The sequence below is a fragment of the Zingiber officinale genome, chromosome 11A (assembly GCF_018446385.1).
Source record: "Zingiber officinale cultivar Zhangliang chromosome 11A, Zo_v1.1, whole genome shotgun sequence".
Taxonomy (NCBI): domain Eukaryota; kingdom Viridiplantae; phylum Streptophyta; class Magnoliopsida; order Zingiberales; family Zingiberaceae; genus Zingiber; species Zingiber officinale.
The window spans coordinates 82,118,407-82,136,537 of record NC_056006.1 but is presented as its reverse complement, the minus strand read 5'-3'; positions in this window follow the sequence as shown (position 1 = coordinate 82,136,537).

Sequence of the window (18,131 nt, the reverse complement as noted above, 5' to 3'; positions counted from 1 at the left end):
CCGCTGACATGCCTTACCAGGAAGGGCGTGAAGTTTACGTGGACAGAGGATTGCGAGACCAGCTTTCAGGAGCTAAAGCGGAGATTAGTGTCGGCTCCAGTTTTGGTTTTACCTTCTGGAGAGGACGGATTTGTACTCTACACCGACGCTTCTCTTCAGGGTTTGGGTGCTGTTCTGATGCAGCACGGCAGAGTAGTCTCTTATGCTTCCCGTCAGCTGAAGGAGCATTAGAAGAACTACCCAGTTCATGACCTGGAGTTAGCTGTCATCATCTTTGCTCTGAAGCTTTGGCGTCATCATTTATATGGTATCACATTTGAGATTCTCACTGATCATAAGAGTCTCAAATATATTTTCACTCAGAAGGAGCTTAATCTCCGACAGAGGAGATGGATGGAGTTCCTGAAGGACTACGATTGTACCATTAGCTACCACCCGGGGAAAGCTAATGTGGTTGCCGATGCACTCAGCAGAAAGTCCAGAGGGACTTTGGCTTGCCATCGGACTTCAGTCATGGATTTGATTCAGGGTTTCTCTGAGTTAGATCTTGAGGAGCAGGGACCGACAGAGCAGGGTATTCTGGTTACCATGGTTGCTCAGTCGTCGATCAGGACTAGGATCCGAGAGGCCCAGGCTGGTGATCAGCATTTGCAGTTCATTAGCAGTCAGATAGCTTCCGGGCAGCAGACTGAGTTCACACAAGACGAGGAGGGTGTTATATACTTCCGAGGCAGATTATGCGTACCTCAGTCTCATCCGGTCTTACAGGAGCTACTTCAGGAGGCACACCGCTCTCGATTTACGATCCATCCAGGCGGGACCCGTATGTATCGAGACTTGAGACGTTCCTATTGGTGGAACGGTATGAAGAAAGACATCGCGGATTTCATAGCTAGATGTCTTGTTTGTTAGTAGGTGAAGGCTGAGCATCAGAGACCTGCAGGATTACTTCAGCGGATTCCTATTCCTGAGTGGAAGTGGGATCACATTACCATGGATTTTGTGGTAGGGTTGCCGAGGACACGACGAGGCCATGACGCGATTTGGGTAATCGTTGATCGATTAACCAAATCCGCGTATTTCTTAGCGATCCGGAGGACTGATCCTCTGGATCGATTGGCAGATCTGTATTGTCGGGAGATCATCAGACTACATGGTGTTCCGCTGAGTATCATTTCAGATAGAGATCCACGGTTCACGTCTCGTTTCTGGCAGAGTCTGCAGCAAGCCTTGGGCATACAGCTCCGTTTCAGTACAGCTTTCCATCCACAGACAGATGGACAGTCAGAGCGGACCATTCAGACTTTAGAGGACCTGCTGAGGTCATGTGTTATGGATTTCGGAGGCAGTTGGGAGGACCATCTGCCGTTGGTAGAGTTTGCCTATAACAACAACTTTCATTCGGCTATCCAGATGACACCGTTTGAGGCGTTGTATGATAGACCTTGTCGGACACCCGTCCTATGGGATGAGGTTGGAGAGGCCCAGTTGTTGGGACCTCATAGAGTTCAGCAGGATGCAGAGTTGGTCCGTACTATCAGACGGAGGATGTCAGAGGCGCAGGACCGCCAGAAGAGTTATGTTGATTGGAGACGCAGACCACTAGAGTTCTCTGTTGGTGACCATGTATTTCTGCGAGTTTCACCCACGAAAGGGGTGAAGAGATTTGGCCTCAGAGGTAAGTTAGCTCCGCGGTACATTGGTCCTTTCGAGATCTTGGAGAGGATCGGAGCGGTAGCTTACCGACTGGCACTACCACCGTCCCTGTCAGGCGTTCACGATGTATTTCACGTATCGATGCTGAGGAGATACGTGCCCGACCCGACGCATGTGCTGGCAGATATTCCAGTTCCAGTTCAGCCTGACATTTCTTATGAGGAGATTCCGGTACGGATTCTGGACTGGAAAGAGCATCAGTTGCAGAACAAGACTATCCGACTGGTTAAAGTCGGATGGCAGCATCATTCGGACGAGGAGGCTACTTGGGAGCTCGAGGATACTATCCGAGCTCGATATCCCCATCTTTTCACTTGAGGTATGTGATTTAATTTACCCTTCAACATTTATACTTTATATTTGTTGTTAGTACTGCTGATGGTAGATAACGAAATTTGGGGACCAAATTTTTATTAGTGGACGAGAATGTAAAATACCGAAAATAGGCGAATATTAATAAGGAAATTTTCCAGAATTTTTGGGAATTTTTCGGGAATTTTTCGGAGACCGTATGGACGAGTTCACGGGGATAAAAATGGGACTCCGGGAAAGCCTGTTTAGGCTACCCATTTAAGCGAGGAAATGTTATTTTCTTAATTACTTTTCTATTTTCTTTCCTTTATTTTCTTTCTTCTGTTTTCTTTCCTCGCCGAAACCATGTTTTTCCCCTGCGTGCCCGCATGCCCGAGCCCTCGCCGCGCGCCCGACTCCTCCGAGCCCTAACCGCCGGCCACGGCGGTTTCCTTCTTCCCCGAGTACACAAAGCCATGCCGACACTTCTTCATCTTCTATTTCTTCCTCCCGAGCCGCACACCCGAAGCCTTCTCCTCTTCTCCTCTCCTCTGCCGCCACCACAGCACCAGCCGTGCCCTAATTGGGTTGTGCCGCCGCCAAGATTGCTTCGCCGCCACCGACCTAGTGCTGCCGCCGGCCTTCCTCTGCCCTAGCCAGCCCGACGCCGACCACCTTTTGCTTCCCTAGCGCCGGTTCACTAGCATCCAGTGGCGAGTCTTTCTTCCATCTCGCTACTGCCTCCACATCTTCTTCCTCACTGTGGTCACGCCTCCTGTGCCCTACCTCCGAACCTTGCCTCCTCCTCAGAGCAGAAGTGGTTCGGCAGTGTGACAGCAAGGTAAGATGAATAGGTTGTTGTTGCATTGTGATCTCCATTTTGATCTCATGTTTGATGTCCGACCAGTAGGGGAAAAACCTGCAAGGTGTTGTTCTAAGGCCTTTTCTTGGGTCCGATGGTCACCATCCATCAACTACCTTTCTTCGGCAGCAACATCCCTGTTGAAACGTAAGGTAAGGTGCTTAGGTTATTTTGGGAATTGGGGTATCTTTTGGAAATTAATTTCTTGAACCCCATTATATGATCTGGACAATGAATTGCAGGGCTTTACTTGGGTTTCTAGCAGTTTCTGGTGACTGACCTGTCTGGCTGTGATTTAACCGGAGAGGTTTAGTGTTGAGGTGAGGAATAGAGGACTTGTTTCAATTTTATTAGCGTACACAGGAATTTGATATGTTTTGTAGTTGGACGATCATGTGAATGTCGATTAGGTTTATGTGTTTTTGGAATTAGGGTTTTCCTAATTGAATTAGGAGTTTGATTTAGTTATTTGATTCATGTTGAGTAACTAAATTATATGTGTTTAATTAGGTAGGTTAATGATTATGACTTAGGGTTTTGCCCTAAATTGTGTTGGGAATTTTATTTAGCAATTCATTTGAATTTTTAGCTAAATAAAATATCTGTGTATTGGTATTACAGGACTTTGACGCGAGACGAGTATCTCAACGTCGTATTCAGACCAGATTGGACTTTTCGATTGGAGGCGGGTACTTTTGACTTTATGTCTTTGATATACATAGTAGTGAATTTAACAAATTGCATTAATTATGTTTCTCATTCTGTTCGGTTAATCACTACCCAAAACTTGATACATGCTTGATTGATTGATTGGTTTGCATCTCATGTATACTTTACCTGTTTATACATGCTTGTAGGAGTAGTGATATACCATGCTTCACCATGTTCAGGACCTAGGTTTTATACCTTCTGTGTACCTTTGATTTGATTTGATTCGTTGACCTATGGTGTACTTTTATATATACATGGAATCGGTCAGGATATTTTGTGGTTAGTGCCATGCACCATTTGCATGATTGCAGGTTGTGTGATAGTCCACTCCATTATTGTTGAGCACATCGCCAGTTACATGGATTTGCACACACCACCACTCATGGGTTAGTGGTCGATTCAGGCAGAGTGTGTTGCAGCAGGGACTCTGTTAGGCACCGTTGGTCCGCTCATGGGTAGTGTGACACAACGTGTTATCCGACAGGGATTCCTCCCCGTCATCGTGTACCGGGAGTTGAGAGCATTGCGCTCCCCCATTTATGATTTGGGGTAGGAGGATAGGTGTACTCCGACAGCATCCCGCCCAATCGGTCACTCATCAGGAGTAGTGACGACAGAGTGCACGGTTGTCACAGCCCTACCCACTCGGCCTCACTATGGTGTGAGATGATCGACTGGCGTCAAGGGTGACCAGGACACATCATTGACATCATATGCATGATGCATTTATTGCTTGTGTTTGTGTTTGCTGCATTTATATGCTGCATATTGTTTGGATACCTATGTTTGACATGCATACAGGATTTCCCTATCACTCGGACTGTTTGTCCTTATACCCAGGTCCTGGTTAGTACAGTTTTCTTCTGTTTACTTCAGATGCATTTTTTTTATCTTTCTTATATCAGGAGACTGTACGCATGATTAGTGCTAAGTGTTATTTCCTTACTTTGTATATCAGTTGTACCTGCTGAGTGTTTGACTCACCCCGCCTCCATTCTTGTTATATTTCAGGTTGATGCTGTCAGGAGAGAGTTCCAGTTGCTTGTCCCCTGCAGAACACAAGCTGTATTTATCTTTTGGGTTCTTATTTAGACTGTGTTAGACTTATTCTATTTGAGGATTTGGATATTGTATGGATTCTTATGATCGATGGATTTTTCATATGGTTTAGATTTGTTTTACTACATGCCTGCCTAGACGACAGAAGAGGTAAGTTGATCTTATCGTCGGATTTGAGCTTTACGAGTGTAGTTTAGTAGGGTTGATTTTGAGTCAGGGTATTATTATTCTGTTTACTTATTATATAAACTGTGTGGGTGATTTCTTATTTACTGTTATTATTCCAGCCGCATGTGGCTGAGGTATATGGGTATGTAGAAAGTTTCAGATTGTCCGCCATACAGTGGAGATGCTGCCGAAATTTCTTCGGACAGGGACTCCTCCGGGGCGTGACAGTTGGTTTAGTCGTAAGCAACAATGTGTTGCCTTATCTACCACTGAGGCCGAATACATAGCAATGGGTGAATGTGTAGCCCAATTGTTATGGATGTCTCATACATTAAAAGATTTCAATCTAAAATTTACATTGTAAAAATTTAGTAATCTAAGAAGACAATTAGGGTTATGTTTTGTAGAATAGGTTCTTTGATTTTGAAAATTACTAAGTTTATTTTTCAAATTTATTTTTGTAAAAATCCCCATTTCAAATTTTTGTTTCAAAATTCTTTGAAATTATTTTTCAGTTTCTGGAATAGCCTAGGTCTTACCGTAGAATTGCATGATCCTATAGTTCTAGAAGCCAGCATCTCACAAGCACAGTAGGATCCCTTGTTTGTAAACTTAGAATGGGTGAGATGCTTAGGTCTTAGCCCTAGATTTCAGATGCTTATGTCTATGCATCGTTATAAATCTGGGCTTTAAATAACAAATATGAATCAATTTGGGTTAACTAACTAGTAAAAACCTAGTTAGTACTAAATACTCAAATTGACCAACCTGAGTCAAATTGCTACTATCTTGTGATAGCTAGCCTTGGACAAGGGTTGGACATTTCATCATAAGGACAATTTTTCCTTAGTTTTTCTATACCCATGCTTGGACTTTAGGAATTTGTCAATTTTAGGGGGAGCTTTAAAACAAGATTTTTTTAAGCTTATATTTACTTAGTGACCAAATTATTTTCAATATATTATTCAAAAATTCATTCTTTTCAAAATATTTAAAAAAAACATTATTTTCAAAATATTTTTTTTTGAAAATTCATTCTTTAACCTCATGTTTTTAAAAAATTCAAGAGTTTTTTTTTATGTTTTTCAAAATTCATTCTTTTCAAAATATTTTACAAATTTCAAAGTATATTTTTCATAATGTTGTTTAAAAATTTATTCTTTTCAAAAATATAAAATTTCAAATATTTTAATTTTCAAAATATCTTCAAAATTTTATTTTTTTTCAACATATAATTCTTAGAATTTTCAAATATTTCTTGACTTAGTATATTTTTAGTAATGTTTTTGCAAATATTAGTAAATTATTTGATAAGTCTATTCAATATTAAGTGGTTTTTTGTTCTGTCCATATTTTTGATGTGTTTCAAAGGGGGAGAGATAGTGAATTCAGGGGGAGTTAGTTAACTTAGAGGGTAAATTAAGAGTTAAATTGCTTGTTTATATTTTTAACTTAACTTTGAACCTTGGTTACGAAACATCAAAAAGGGGGAGATTGTTGGTGCAAGCTGCACCAGAATCAAACCTGAGTTTTGATGTTGTCAAAGGTTCAAGTTAAGTCTTGTAACGATCTAACAAGTTGACTGAGTGTGCAGGATGTTTACTCAACCGGAAAAATCCTAGCTGGAGGCTAGGCGGAGAAATCTTAGCAGATCGTGGAACCCAGGTGCAAGTCCAAGTGGGTTGAGGGGACCCGAAGCTTGGCAGAGTGATCGAGAGGTCTGGAGGACCGAAGATCGAAGGAAAAGTCCTGGGGAGCCGATCAAGGCTGAGTGAAAAGTCCAAACTAGATCTGGAAGATCAAAGTTTGGCAGGTAGGTTGAGGTAAATAAACTGGAGGAGCGACAGTGAGGTCGGGTTCCCGAAGGGAACAATCTTAGGTCGCTGATCCAACTGAAGAAACCGGGAAGGTTTCCAAGTTGAGATCAAGAACAGTTCTACTATTATTTTATTTCTCATTATTATACTATTGTGCTAACATCTGTGTTGCAGGTTATTTTGGTCTAACATCTGTGTTACAGGGCTAACACTGTTTTGCAGGTTAAGTTGGATCGGTCGACCGAACCATAGGATCGGTCGACCGAACAATGATGATTCAGTCTAGCCAGTTCATCAGCACCGATCAGCAGCAAAGGAAAGATGGGCTGATCGGTCGACCGAACCCAGGGATCGGTCGACCGATCCAATCAACATTAAAGCTGCATTAAATCAAGATCATGGCAGATTTTGACGAACAAGGAAAAAAGCTTGTTCGGTTGACCGAACCACTAAAGACCAGTAAATGCAAAAGATCGAGCCAGCTTCGAACTTCAGCCAAGAAGGAAGGGAGTGGGTTCGGTCGACCAAACAGTGGGATCGGTCGACCGAACCTCCAGTATAGCTATAAAAGGTGCTCAAAGTCAGAAGCTCGAGTACAACAGTTCTGATCAAAATTCCTGCTCTGCAATCGTCTCGTCTTCATCTGTGCAGCAAGCTACATCATCTGGAAGTGCCGACCTAAGCTACATCTCTATTTTATTTGTCGGTAAAATTTTATTTTAAGCTTGTATTTGTAATTCATTTAAGCAAGATAGTAGGGTGTTACTATCTTGCTCCATTGTACGATCTACTTCTTTCCGAAGAATTTCGGAAAGAAGAGTTATAGTGGTTTGCTCACCGGTGCGGTCAAGGACCGCGAGCCTTCGAGTAGGAGTCGAGCTAATCTCCGAACGAAATAAACAATCTTTCTCTTTTTACTTTCCGCTGTGCATGACTTTGATATAAAAGAAAAGAATAGTTTTAAAAAGCGCGATATTCACCCCCCCTCTATCGCTTCAAACGATCTATTAGCACCCACGACAGCAACTTCTTGTTACAAAAGTCTAGGAGTCACCCCCTTTCCTTAAAAATTCACCAACTCCACCGCTTTCTTCGCTTTCTTCTTCGTACGTTCAAGTTCACTATACGACACCTCATTCGTCGGTATCGCCTTCTCTTGGACTTTCTTTCCGGCCTCCTCTATACTCTCTTATGCTTTCTTAGAAGCTTCTTTCTCCTCTCTTTCCCTTCCCTCGTTGTTTCGGCTTTTAGCAACTATTTTTTTTTATTTCCCTTCTCTTTTTGTTTCCTTCTCAAAAATAGTCCGAAATTATTTTTCTGATCTTTCCTCATTAATGTCCCCCTTCTTCTTCTTTCAAGTTTCGATAAGAATCTTCTACTCATAAATTTCTTTCTCTTAATTTTTCTTTCCCAAAATCAACAAGTTACTCTAAAACTCCTCTCTCTTATTCTTACTGTCCTCTTTTCTTCTCCTTCCTATCTTTGTTGGACCGTGAGATTCGATAGAGGGGGGGGGGGGGTGAATATCGATAAACAAAATCGTTCGAGTATAAACGTAGCGGAAATAAAAGAACAATGCTAACACAAGCTGGTTTTACTTGGTTCGGAACCTGTGTCGACTCCTACTCCAAGGCCCGCACACAAGGGTGTTTTCGGTGGGCAATCACTAGCTGTTCGAAAATTGTTACAAATTAAAGTACAGGAATGCTAATAGAAATAAAGCAAATACCGACAAGAATTTAACAAAAAAGGGAAGGAGCGTGTTGTCGGAGCTTTGTTAGCGTCGCAGGAGCGCAGAGCAAGCAGTAGAAGACTTTCTTTCAGTTGTTGTTTTGAAGCTCCCCTCTGACCCTCCTTTTATATGAGGCTCGGGGCGCCCCGGATCCCTTCCGGGTGCCCTGGTGAGACGTGGCAGGTTCAACCAACGAGCTCCACGTGGCGACGCGCAATCTGGATAAAATTCACCTCCCGGGCGCCCGGATCCCTTCCGGGCGCCTGGATCCCCTCCGGGCACCCGGACCACCTTTCTCGGAAAGACAACTTTCCTGCAAGACAAGGTTAGTCCGAGGCAAATAGATAAGATATATCCTGCAAAACAAAGCGTTAGCATAGTTTATAGGTTTAATATAAAAAGTATGACTTAGATTCCGTCTTTCCGAGACCGGAATCTAGTCACGATCTCGACTTAGATATCCGAAATGGATCTAAGTCGGATCGATGCCTAATGTTCCCTTCCCAGGAACGCGTCCTCACAGTCATTCCCCTCTAGTGACTTACCTGTCAGACGGCCGGTCAGCCCTTCGACCCGTCTGGACTTCTCGCCAAGCGTCCGGTCAGTTCGTCGACCCGCTTTGACTTCTCGCCAGCTATCCGGTCAGCCCGTCGACCTAGCTGGACTTCTCGCCAAGCGTCCGGTCAGCCCGTCGACCCGCTTGGACTTCTCGCCAGCTATCCAGTCAGCCCTTCCACCTAGCTGGACTTCTCCTGCACACTCGGTCAGAGTGTTAGATCACAACAAATCTAACTTAACCTGATTTGTCATTCATCAAAACCTGAGTTAGACCGTTAGTGCTAACCGCACCAACACTTTTTAGTGAGGTTCAATTCCTCCTCTTTTCTCTTTCTCTTATTGTTTTTCTCGTAGTAAGAGCAATATTATTGTCCTTCTTAATTTCAAGGACATCAAATTTCATCCCTCTTTATCTCCCTCTCTCTTTCTTTTCCTTCTATCTCCTCTTTTACAATAGTAGGTTCATTATTATTGCATTTTCTCCATAACTATTGTTTCTTTTTTAGATGGTCATTTTAATTTTTGATGATTCACCATGTTTGGATTGTAATCCCAATCATATTTTTTTATTATTTATATATTTATTATTGCCATATTTATAATAATATATTTTCATATTTATCATTATATTTTCCATATATTATCTTGACAATATGTATAAATAGGTGAGTTATCCTATGACAATTATCAATCAATAATAAAGAAGCAATTATTTTTTCTTTCATTGTCTCTCTAGTTCTTTCTTATGTTTATGTGCTTCCACATTATGTATTTTAACAAGTTCCTCTTTGTTTATGAATTATCTTCCTATGCCTTTATTTGTAAACCTCTAATTCGAACATCGCACCCAAAGTTTCTTCCCATGTGTCAGTTGGTATTAGAGCCTTAGATTCCATGAATGGTCATCGTGGTCGTGATAGGCAGGTTTTAGTTGAGGAAGCCTCGTACCATGATCATAACACCAAAGATGTGATACTTGAAGATCTACATAGTCTAGTAATGGAGTTATCCCAGCGTCTAGCGACACAAAATCTTGAAGATCGTGAGGTACATGGTTGAGGTCGTGACAGGCAGGTTTCGGCTGAGGAAGTCTCACACTGTGACCATAGTGCTCGAGATCTTAAAGGTTATAAGTTTTTTTATTTTAATTTGGATAAAATTTTTCTGGAGAAAGATATGGATTATAAGATCGAAATAGTCGGTGATCCAATTTATGATGAAGATGAGACCGAGTTAACTAGCGAGCCAATATATGACGAGGTACTTTATGGTAATGATTGTGAGATTTTGATCATTCTTAAGATTCCAGATGCCATGTTATCTGAGGATGCAGTGCATGTTCCATCAAAGTTGACTATAAATTTGACTGAATTAATGTTAGAGGATCTTCTTCCGTTCTACCACTTACGAGATGACTTTTGATTTACTAGCACTCGAGAAATTTTGATCTTGAAGACACTACCTTGAACTCGAGAATGAGCTCTTTTTAACCTAGGACATCTGATGCAGGAGCATCCAAGAGCACCACTAGTTTATGTCCTTTGATATTGCTATCTTCCCCTTTGAGCTATGACAAGAAGAAAACGAGGCTACCAACCTCCCTTTTGGGTTTTGAAGAAGGACAATTGAGGCTACTTACAAGAAAGATGATTAGCTCAGGGCCTCCTAACATGTTGTACTCTATTCGGATGTTGGACGAGATGAATCGACTAATCGAGCCATCAAAACTCTAGATTTGATCTTTTAATATTTTTATATTTTAAATTTTTAGGATTAACTTTCATTTCTAAAAGTTAATTTAGATTTTATCTCTTTTTTTTAGAATGTGTTTTTTTTGTTACAATTTTTTCTTATTTCTTAAGCTATTTAAATCAGGGTTAGAGCTCTTGTAAAAATATGTTGAGTTTGATTTTGATATGAATATAATATTTTCATTTAAACCTAGAGATGCCTCCTCTTTTTTTTATAAATTATCTTCCTATATCTTTCTTTGTAAACCTCTAATTCAAATTTCGCATCTGGAGTTTCTTCCCCTGTGTTAGCTAGTATCAGAGCCTTAGATCCCATGAATGGTCATCATGGTCGTGATCGAGATCATGATAAGTAGGTTCCAACTGAGGAAGCCTCGCACTATGATCATAGTTTCAAAGACGAGATACTTGAAGACCTATAGAGACAAGTCAAGGAGTTATCCTAGCGTTTAGTGATGCAAGATCTTGAAGATCATGAGGTACATGGTTGAGGTTGTGACAGGCAGGTTCCGGCTGAGGAAGTCTCACACTGTGTTCATAGTGCCGAGATGTTAAAGGTTGTAAGTTTTTTTATTTTAATTTGGATAAAATTTTCTTTAGAAAGATATGGACAATAAGATCAAAATAGTCGGTAATCTAATTTACGATAAAGATGAGATCGAGTTAACTAGCGAGCCAGTATATAACGAGGTACTTTATGATAATGATTGTGAGATTTTGGTCATTCTTGAGATTCCAGACGACATATTATTTGAGGATGCAGTGCATATTCCATCAGAGTTGCCTATGAATTTGACTGAGTTAATGTTAGAGGATCTTTTTCCTGTTCTACCACTTATGAGATGACTTTTGATTTATCAGTACTCGAGAACTTTTGATCTTGAAGACACTACCTTGAACTCAAGATCGAGTTTTTTTCAACCTGGGGCGTCTGATGCAGGAGTATTCAACAACACCACTAGTTTATCCTCTGATATGACTATCTTCCCCTTCGAGTTGTGACGAGAAGAAAATGAGGCTGCCAACCTCCCTTTTGGGTCTTAAAGGATGACCGATGCTACTTACAAGGAAGATGATTAGCTCGTGGCCTGCGAACATGGTTGCACTTTATTCAGAGTTCGAATGAGACAGAATTAGCTGACCAAGTCATTAAAACTCTAGATTTGGTTTTTTAACATTTTCTTTTATTTATTTTATTTTTTAGGATTAATTTTCTTTTCTAAAAGTTAATTTAGATTTTATCTCTCTTTTTAAGGATGAATTTTCTTTTACTTTTTTCTTTTTTCTGTTGTGACTTTTTCGTATTTCTTAGGCTATTTAAACAAGAGTTAGGACTCTTGTAAAAATATGTTGAGTTTGGTTTTGATTTGAATAGACAATTATTTTCATTTAAACCTAGAGGCGGCTCCTCTTTGTTTATAAATTATCTTCTTATGTCTTTCTTTGCAAACCTCTAATTCTAACGTCGCACTCTGAGTTTCTTTCCTGTGTTAGTTTTAGATGTTATCTTTTTTTGTGTATGGATTGTATTGTTTAAGTTGATATGGATGTTTGTTAATGTGATTTTATGTTGTGAGATTATTTATATGGATTGTATTATGAGTTTTTTGTGAAAATCATCATTTGTGATGATTTATATTTGATTATATTTGGATATAACTGGGAAAATGGATAAATTCAAAGTTTTTTTAATGAAGATTAGCGACGAATATTAAAATCCGTCTCTAATATATTGATATGTTCCGTTTATTTAATTAACGACAAAATTAACTTTATGTCGCTAATATAAATTCGTCGTTGTGTTTACGGAATCTAAATTTCGTTTAGAATATTAGCGACGAATAATAATTTACTGTCACTAATTAGCTTACGAAATATAACGACAGATATATATAAGATTGTCGCTATTTTTAACAATGACATATATATTCTATCGCTAACCATGATGGTGTTATATATTCTGTCGTAAAAAACACAAAAATCTAAATGATAAATGACGGATGTATTTCATCATTGATCCTTCGCTAATTACATATAGCGATGAATTAGTGATGAAATATGCCGGTCACTAAACGCTGTATTTTTTTTATAGTGATCTAAGCGTCTACTAATTACAATTGCTTAAAATTTTTATAACTCAAGGTCTGTTTCTTTGCTCCTTTTTTTCCTTAAAAACAAAATATAGCTCAGATGTCTAGGAAGGCATTCCAGAAAAAAAAAATTGAAACAAACTGTTCAAGTACATGGACACCATTTTTGTTCATGTTCATAGTCAGCATGAAGTGCTGACCACATGCACGCACACACTGACCACGAGAAACATTTCCCAATGCTTTTCTCGACTGGCTATAAATAGCTTGCACTGGGAGCTACTCAACACGCTCAACCTTCTTCTCAATAGCTCTCTTATTGGTAGCTTGTGTTGTTTTACAGATTTCTAAATGGCTTCTAAGCCGTCGTCTCTTCCTATAACTAGTTTCATGATCTTGATTTTGTTGACCTCCAATCTCTGTCTGACTGGTAAAGCCAGACCTCTAAACTCTGAGAATGGCAACAGCAGCAGCAGCAGTGAGAACATGAGGCAAAGTGATCAGGCAACAGTGGCAGAAGGTAGCACTATCCCCGGCAGCTCGGATGAGCATCCAGGGGAACTGGTGGGCAAGGAGGCTGCCAAGCCAACAAATCCCGGTCACAGCCCTGGCGTCGGCAATTAACCCTAAAGTACTACGTGCATGATCGATGATTCATTTCTGGCAAATCAGAGCCATATTGTCTATCGATTTAAATATGATATATGCATGCACTATTTGATGTACGTACGTTAACGTCGTATTCAATATATTCATCAGTTCCTCGTGTCAGATATATGTACTGATTAATTAATAATTCTTTCTTTTTCCGGTAGAATCACGATAAATTTTTTTAATGCCAGTTGTTGAGTTCCTCGACACGGCGAACCATCGAGATCCTCTGTTTTTATTATTTTTCTAAGGGCCGACGTTTATATAATTTCTAAGTAAAGTTTGTTTGCTGAGATCGATATTTTTTAATTATTTTCGTTGTTATCGGTATTTTTTCTATATATGTATATAAGCGACGTTTTGTGCGTGATCATAAGCGAAATCAGACGTGGGCTATCTGACACGTGACACGATCAAAATCTAATTTTTTTTAATATCTTTCTCATCTACATGCAACAATTTTTCTCTCTTTCTTTTTAAATTAAAATGATATTTTATCTTCTCTCTCCTATTATTACATGAAAAAAATTATTGTGTAGTGATACTATAAAAATAATCAGGTTTACTGATGGAATATACCGATAGAATAATGTAAACTCCGACGGAAATTATATTCCGTGAGCAATCTCTGACGGAAATCAGATTCTGTCAGTAATATGTTATTTTAATAGTTTCCATCATTTTACTGACGAAATTTTAATTCCGTCAGAAAATATTATCAACGGAATGAAATTTTCGTCGGTAATATTCTAATTTTATCGACGGAAATTTCATTCCATCGGGGATTACCAATGGAAATTATATTCCTTTGGTAATCCCGAAAAAAAAATTTTGTTACAAAATATCAGGATTATCGACAGAATATAATTTCCGTCGGTAATTTCCGATAGAATCTAAATTCCCTCGGTAATCCAGTAAAGCAGAATTAAAATATCAGGATTATCAACGGAATTTAGATTTCGTCGAAAATTTCCGACGGAAATTATATTCCGTCGGTAATCCCGAAAAAATAAAATTTTGCTGCAAAATATCAGGATTACCGACGGAATCTAAATTTCGTCGGTAATCCCGTAAAGCAGAATTAAAATATCATACCGACGAAAATTATATTCCGTCGGTAATCCCGAAAAAATAAAATTCTGCTGCAAAATATCAGGATTACCGACTGAATCTAAATTCCGTCTGTAATTTCCGACGGAATGAAATTTCCGTCGGTAATTATCGACGGAATTTAGATTCCGTCGCTAATCCCGAAAATAAAATTAGGGCACTGGCCCTTCTTTTCTCACGTACTCGATTTTCTCCTCTCCGGCGATTTTGGTGCGATCTCTCCTCTTCAGCGATTTCGGCGTGATCTCTGCTCTCCGGTGATCTTCGAGTAAGTTCTCTCCTCTCCTCTCTGTTTTTCTCCTCTCCGCCGGTCACTAGCACACGACTAGCAGCTTTGTCGACCACCAGCCGCATATTGGTGGCTGTGCCAGCCGCTAGCAAGTGGCCTGCCACTGGTTACTGGTCGCCGGTTGCTAGCAAGTGGCCGATAGTTGTGCCGGCTAGCTGCTAGCTAGCAAGTGGCCCTGCGACTGTGCTGGGTAGTTGCAAGTGGTTGTGCCTGGCGCTTGCAAGCGGTTGACAGCTGTGCCGGGAGCTTGCAATCGGCCGACGACTGTGTCGGGCGCTTGCCAACGATCGACGACTATGCTGGGGGCTTGCAAGTGGCCGACGACTGTGTCGGGTGCTTGCCAAGGCCGGCGGCTGTGCCGGGCGCTTGCAAGCGGCTAGCAGCTATCGATCGGCAGCTATGTTAGCAGCCAGCAAGTTGTCAGCGGCTGTGCTGGAGGCCTGATGAAGTTGGAAGAGTGAGGATACTACAGTTCAGTGAATATAAATGCATGTCTAATTTTATGAGATTGTTCTTTTGATGTTTAAGATTTTATTTCTTTGTTGTTAATATTGATTATCTAACAAACTACACATCTCGATATTCTTTAGGTATTATCAAGTTTCAATAATTCCATGAAAATAGAGGTTGAAATTATGTAATATTTTGTTAGATACATATAATGGAAAATGATGCTTTGTCCAACTGTATAGTTGTACCTTCTAGTTTATCCTTCCTCCTATTGATGCAGTAAGTAATGGAATAAGCATAATGTTGAATCATGCCACATCACTTGTGTTATTTGATAGGATCTTATAGAGCATATTTGTTCATAACATTATTTAGGTGTGATCTTAAGAAGACTATCTTTGTGTGAACCAACACATCCTCCCCTATATGGGGGCTTACATGGTAGTTAGATGAGGCTATGTAGTTAGTTGTGAATTCTAATTTTTGTTACATGGGTTATGTTCAATTGATATAATTTTGTATTGAATATCAATCAACTGCTGAACCTCAACTTCAAAATCCTTTATGGCATCGCTTATTTGATTTCATTTAATTCGTTACCACATCTTCTGATGCAGCTAAAATCCAAACTAGGTACTATACCATCATATCATCCAATATAGTTAGCTATAAGCTAACACTATCCTCTGGAACAATTTTAGATTCAAAAGCTACCAGATTGTTCCATTGGGAGAAGGATAAGGTGAAGATATTCTCACAAAGAGATGAAGGTGGAACGAAATGAAAGAGGTACAACATTGGATATGCAACAAATTTTGCTGTCACATCTGTAAAATTTGTTGCACATTCAATGTTGTACCTCTTTTGTTTCATTCCACCTTCATCTCTTTGTAAGAATATCTTCACCTTATCCTTCTCCCAACGAAACAATCTGATAGCTGTTGATTCTAAAATTGTTCTAGAGAATAGTGTTAGCTTATAACTAACTATAATAGACTCATCAATTTCCAAGACTTCTAAATCATCTGAAGATCCTAGAGCTAGGGCCCGTCCTAGTTCTTCTTCTACAAGAAACTCAAGACCCACATGACTCTGATAAGGTTTGTGCAACTATAACTTACCTTTTTTTTTTGTTTATCACTTATAAAACTTGCAAAATATATTTATTCTATTTTGATATTAATTATAATCTACTCACCTCTAATTGTATTACATTTTCTCAGGAACAATTCGTCACGACCAGTAGATATTCAAAATATGATCTAGGAATCTTTTTTTATTGACATGTAAAATTAGTTTAAATTATACTTTTTTTAGTGCATTGCTCTCACTTCCTTTCTTGCATATTTGATAAGTGTCATTGTAATGGTTTTTAGAGGAAGTTTTTACCAAAGTTTTGGAGGGATCATTCTTTTGTAAGTAGTTTTTCCGACTCAGTTTTAATTATTAATATTCTTCTTTGTTTGTTTGAGTATTTTTGAGATATCTAATCATATTTTTTTGAGCTTTCAACATTTCATTATAGTACTACACATTTCTAAATATTATATTATTGTGTGTTTCAGGAGTTCCTATTGACATATTGATCATCATCGTAATTATCATATGCTCATGTCTATCCAGGTATCAAAATTAGTTATACATAAATCGCTATAAAAATTTTATCGTATTCATAAATCTGATTATATTCTATCACATTTTACTTTCTACAGGATTTTCTATTGTATGTGGATGTATTATTTGGTGTATTTTCTATCATGGTATGTATTTAAATATCTGATTTTGTAAATATGGATTTAGATATGAATATTTGGATAATTTAGTTTGTTTCTATTATTGTGATTTGTTTAGATTTTGTTTGTTTTAGATGATTGTAATTGTTTTTATTTATATTAGTTTGTTTGTATGGATGCTATAGTTTATTTATATTTGTATGGATTGTATGAATTATTAGGATGTATGAAATGTCTTTGTAGATGTGGAGATGATTGTTTGTATGTGATTGTATGAATGTGATTATTTGTATGTGTTTGTATATATGAAATGTTATCGTCTGTGATAATTTAGTGTATATATGGATTGTAAATAGGGTACAAAAAGGGATATAAATTTTTTCTTGCAATTTTTTTTTTATTTTATCGACGGAATACCGACGGAATCGGTATTCCGTAGGTAATTATCGTAATGGTTTACCGACGGAAATGATATTTCCGTCGGTGTTTACCGACAGAATAAATAATTCTGTCGGTATTTACAAAATTATTTACTGACGAAAATATAAATTTCGTCAGTAAATACTGACGGAATCGTTGTTTCCGTTGGTAACCACTACTGCCTGAAGCACAGTTTCCGATGTGATTTACCGATGGAAATATAAATTCCGTCGGTAAAATTTACTACGGAAATATAAATTTCGTCGGTATATCCGTTTCCGACAAATTACCTTCCGACAACTGATTTTCCGTCATAATTTTGTCACTAAATGACTTTTCTGACGGAACTACGACGGAAAATTCCGTCGGTAATCCTGTTTTTTTTTTGTAGTGTGATGATACAACGTTGTAGGTGCTACTATACAATAGCTGCTACAACGGTGCAGTAGTTGCTAGAACGGTGCAGAAGCTTCTACAACGGTACAGAAGCTGCTACAACGGTACAGAAGCTGCTACAACGATGCAATAGCTGCTACAACGGTGCAGTAACTGCTACAACGGTGCAAAAGCTGCTACAACGGTACAGAAGCTGCTACAACAAGCTACTACAACAGTGCAGTAGCTGCTACAACGGTGCAGAAGCTGCTACAATAGTGCAGTAGCTGTTACACCATAGTAGCTACATAATAACACTGCTACTGTATAGTAGCTGCTACAACGTTG